Source organism: Cervus elaphus, chromosome 23, assembly GCF_910594005.1.
Source record: "Cervus elaphus chromosome 23, mCerEla1.1, whole genome shotgun sequence".
Lineage (NCBI taxonomy): Eukaryota > Metazoa > Chordata > Mammalia > Artiodactyla > Cervidae > Cervus > Cervus elaphus.
In genome coordinates this window covers 17,109,217-17,114,527 of record NC_057837.1, presented here as the reverse complement: position 1 = coordinate 17,114,527, position 5,311 = coordinate 17,109,217, and the positions used below count along the sequence as shown (strand labels likewise).

The window sequence follows — 5,311 nt, the reverse complement described above, 5'->3', positions numbered from 1 at the left end:
AAGTAAAAGAAGCTAGAGATAATAACTGGGTAAAACAATTCTCCACTAACATAACTTCACCAGTTGTTTTTTGCTTTGTTTTTTAAGCAAGGATTAAGTTTTTACTCTGTTGAGCTCTTACAGGTTTTAGTCTGTTGGTTGAATGCATATAGCTTAGCCAACTGTTAGAGCTGGATGAAACCTATGAATATAACGAATGTCAGAAGACCTTAAAAAAAAAAAAAAAAGCGTTCCTTCATTCTGTCCCTTGCAGTTCAGCATAAGAATCCTTCCCATGGTACAATCCCCAAATTCACGATTGCCTAAGTGGCTTAGTCTGTCGTGATGAATACAGTGCACAGAGAATGCTGTTCTGGATGCTTTCCCAGAAGACTTCTGAGGCAGTTTCAGCCCCTCCCTGCACAGGTGGGCCAGGCGTTCCACTCAGAGCCTCAGGCCCAGTGACCTGCATCTCTCCCCTGTAGGCGTCCCTTAGGGTCCCTGGGGACCACCAGGTGCTTCCAAGGATTTCCCTGGGTCCCCCTGCACCTCAGCCAGGCTGGCCTTCACCTCGGCCAAAGGCACCAAAGGGCCTTTCTCCCCAGCATTTGAATAACACCCCCCACACACATCTGCCAAGAGATGTGGGCATCACTGCTAGAACCTCAAGACAGCCAGTCCCCCTGGAGAAGTGAAGGGGCCTGTCTTCTATCTAAGGAGCTGCTCTCAGGGAGATGGCTGAGCACCTCCTCTGAAAGTCCTGGAACCACCCCTGTGACTCAAGCCAGGATGGGTGAGGGGCATCGTGAGTCAAGCAGAAAAGGTCAGCAGGAATGTTCATGACCTCTTTCCAGGGACAGGAAGAGCCCAGAAGGAACCAACACAGATGACACTGGGGCTCATCTAAAGGAAAGAAAGCAGAAAAAGAGGCTAGAAAATTCAGGGCCAAACACCCCCACTTTACCCTGACCCGCTTCTGTTACATTCAACCCCAGCACCTGCTACACGTCACACTTGGTTTCATTTTTAACAGATGCCATTGCACTTTTCTCTCCTGAGTGGTTATGGAGAGGTGGGCAAGCACTGGAACTAGCTGGGGAAGAAGTAGATGGTGTCTGCTTCCCTCCTCCTTCCCACCCTGAGCCATCAAGGCCACAAGCTCTACTTATGCGAGACACCACAAATCGGGGATCCCAACACGAACTCACACCACTGTGCACAGCCCAAGCCACTGAGGTCAAGTCGAAACTCTTTTTTAACTAAAGCCAGGAACTTGTGAGCTCAGGTTCTTGGCATCCTCCCCACACGCACCCGCCCAAAAAAATAAAACCCGGCCAAGGCTCAGCTATGCCCATGGGATTAGAAAACAAGACGCAGAGCCCTGGCCGAGGTCATCTCATCCCGGAGATGGTTACTCGGCACCCAGACCAGCCCAAATAAATACTCGGTGAGTCAATATTTAGTGAGGTGGGCTCAGAGTTTAGTAAAAGAATGAAAGCACTGGATTTGCGAGCATGTCTTACAACATGAGATGGGGTCTATAAGCATTCTAGAAAGGTCACGGACTCACAGCGGCCACTACAACAAAGCATGATGCCCCAGAACCTTTGGCAATCGGTACAAACCCAAGAACAAAAGTACTAAGTATATCTGCAGAGATGGGTTTAAAATAATCAATAAAAGAGGGCAGGGGAGAAGAATATCCTTCAAGATAAAACTGAAGCTCAACAAAGACAAGACCCCAGGCTATCCCGAAGGTCCAGAGTTGCCTTGCTTCTGGTCACCTATTAAACTGTGTGTCTTTCCAGCTCAGAAAGAACTAGTATCTATTGTCAAACTTATTATATATTTGCTTCACTGCCTTATCACACTGCATGTGTCCTTTGATTTGTGAAACCAGCAACAAAAAAATTTATCAATTCACTTTCTCTGGGGAGCAGCCTTCCTGATAAGTACCTTTTTTTTAATGTGTTTCTTCAGCCTTTCAAGACACATGTATTACAAGGGGACAGATAACAAGCCTGTTTTGAGCAGACTAAATCAGATCAATATCAAGCTGAAATTCAAAGAAACTGGCTTTTCCTTTAAACACTTTTGGGGTGGGAGGTAGAGCAAAACTGCTCCAAGTTCTTGCAATTCCACCCCGGCCTCCTATTAGCACCTCCAGACACGTTTACAAACTGGATGACCTCACTTATGAGAGATAGAAAAATATACACATATCAAGCAAGTGCACACAGTTACACCCACTCACACCAGGAAATGGCATTTCTGACTTGTCACCACCATCATCTGGCTGGAAACTGTTAGTAAAGTCAGTCAAGAAATATTTACTCGTAATATGGCAGGCAAATTAATCTGACAGTAACTATGGGGAAGCCCTAAGAAAATAAACAGCATATATATTAAGATTTCAAATGACCTGGTTAAAGGAAATGTGGTATATCCATACAATGGAATGGTATTCAGCCATAAAAAAGAAGCTCCGACACAAGCTACCATATGGATGAAACATGAGGACTGGCTTTTTTCAACATAAATGAAGGAAGCCAGTCACAAAAGGACAAATATTGCATGATTCCACTTCCATGAGGAACCTAGAATAGGCAGATGTGTTAGAAAATAGATTAGAGGTTCTAAGGGCTGGGGGGTGGGGTGATGGTGAGTTATTGCTTACTGGCTACAGAGTTTCCATTTGAGATAATGAAAGAGTTTTGAACTAGGTAGTGGTGATGGTTGCTGGACATTGTGGATGCAATTAATGCCAGTGAATTGTACACTTTAAAATGGCTTAAATGAAAAAAAATGGTTAAAATGGCAAACCTTATGATATACACAAAATACATTAAACACACACACATATATATAGACCACAATTTTAAAAGGATTATTGATATACCAAAAACTATTGAATGGTATAGTTTACACATGGTGAGTTGCACGATCTCTGAATCTATACGAATTTATACGGTCTCAATAGAGCTGTTTTGTTTTGTTTTTTTTTAAGATTTCAAGTAGCCAAAGAGAGCTTCCTGACCATCCTGTCCGAAAGAGTATTCCCTTTTTCCCCTTAGTTTCTATCACAGCAGTCATCTCGAGGTGCAGCTGCTTTATTGCTCTGCGTACACATTCAGAGCTCCATCCCATCTCCCCTCCTACTCATGAGTGCAGGGACGAGGTACGTGAAGGCCGCAACCATGCACTGGAGCCCTCAGCACCTAGAGACGCCTGCTCAAGGAAAGTGCTGAACAGACATCTATAGAATGAGTAAACAAATAAGTAAGCAATGACATGAGCAAGAATGAAACAAAAATCACAAAAGAGAAAAAATACCTATTTTACTTGAAAAGGATGAGCACAGGCAAGTACCAATGACTGGTCCACACCACTGGACCACATGCTGGGTGCTGTCCAAGATGAGGAAGGGAAGCTGCTTACATTTCTGAGTTCCTGAGTCACCAAAGCTTTGCCACATCACCACCTGCCACACCCGCCTGAACCTGAACGCCCAGTCTGCACTAGACAGAAACAACTCTCGGGAGAAAGACCCGAGAAGACACCTCTCCTCGGTTCAAACATTTTTGCGAGCAAAGGAAGTTGACTGGGCCACATGCACACCTGGATGAGTGGCTGTGGGGCTTCAAAACGGGCTTGAGGAAATGAGAGTCGGCAAACCACGCCCCTCGCAATGGGTGGGAGAATCTGTTTTTGTTTTCCCCAGAAGATCTGCCTGGGGAAAAACACTTAAACCATGAACCATTATAAAATGCTCAAGAATATCACCTATTTGGATGAAACTTGTCAACTTCTGCCACAGGTGCAACTGTGGCAGGTTGGATCTACCATCTAGCTTTCTAGATATTCATTCAACCAGCTATCCTTTGGCCAGAGCAGCCTCCTTCCTCTCTTGAAGAGGGTCACCGTCTAGTGGAGGGAGCTCGAAAGCAGAGAGACAGGTGGGAAACAGCAAAGCAGAAAGGGCTAGGGGAGGAGGTGGAAATGGAGATGGTTCCCATGAACAGCTCATAGGGACTTAAATTTGAAGCTGGAGGCTAGAGACAAGCTTCTGAAGGATTCCAAGCTGGGCCATGACAGGACTCTGTCTGCATTTTAGACGCTTGTCTCCTGGGGATCTCTGCTTGTAGAGTAGGCATTTCTATCCCCATTTTACTTATCAGGCTCAGTGGGGTCAGACAGGCTGGATTCCATGCTGGGCTGCCGACAGCAGGGCCCACGCTTCTTCCAGCAGGCTACAGAGAATGTATTGAGGGGTTTAGCCATGACCATAAGGAGCAAGGTAGGCTAGTAGATAGTGGTGCAGGAATGTGGATGTTAAAGATTTCTTTTAGAATTTCAGGACACCTGAGAAGGTTTAAAGGCAGCATGGAAAAGAGACAGAGAAGAAGACAAAATGGAAAATGCTAAAGAGGAGAGATGGTGGTTGAGGAAGCTAGGGCAGTGAGGCACCAGCAGAAGGCATCTAAGTCCTTAGAAAGAAAGAAGAGATTCTGGGGTTTGGGAAAGTGCAATTGCCACAAGTTATTGTGACTGGCCTCAATCTCCCCTATAAAGAGACAGAGAAAATCAAGAACAAGCAGCATGGAAAAGGGTTGGAATCATCCACGAGAAAATCAAACAAACAACTGGAGAGACGACTTGCTAGGCAACAGACGGGGCCTAGGCAGAGTCAGAAAGCAGGACTCTGCAGAGAACCCAATAGCTTAATTTTTTTTAATCTTCTGTCAGACGTTCATTAATATTTCCTTATTATTTCTTACACTTTTATTTCTTTTTAACACTTAACTTTCTAGTATCTGGAATTGACTTTGGTGTCTGGGGGGAAGTGGTGGTCCCTAATCAGGAATGGAAGACAGGGATGCTGAACATCCAGGGATATGAACATTCGGGGATGCCCCGGGCGGGGCTCAGCAAGAAAGAGTCATCATGGCCACAGAACCAACAGGGGCCCCCCACTGAGAAACACGAGGTGTTATTTTTCCCAACAAGTTAGCCCACAATCCCAGTGTCAACGATTTATTCACAGACAGTTATCCATTTGACAAATGAGCGCTGAGCAGCTCCTGTGTGCCAGCACTGTGTCAAACACATGCAAGGCGTCAGCACCAGGGCACACAAGTTGTACACTTTTACCTCCCCTTTCCCTGCTGATCTGAAGACATCTGCAGAGAAATGCACTTGAAGTGCTTTGACAGTCATAAACAACTTGAAAGGGCTGGCAAAGTATTCCTAGGCAGAGGCCCTGGAGGTCCTGGTAAGAATTACTTGTTATAAACATTTAATTACATGGGCAAATACTAGAGCTAACTGGTTA

General features: G+C 45.3%; 1 protein-coding gene across 3 annotated transcripts in view; it reads right to left on the bottom strand.

Annotated features, from left to right (window-relative positions):
- Positions 1-5,311, bottom strand: part of CAMK1D (calcium/calmodulin dependent protein kinase ID) — a 387,831-nt gene that overhangs the window by 339,438 nt on the left and 43,082 nt on the right. The window lies entirely within an intron of this gene.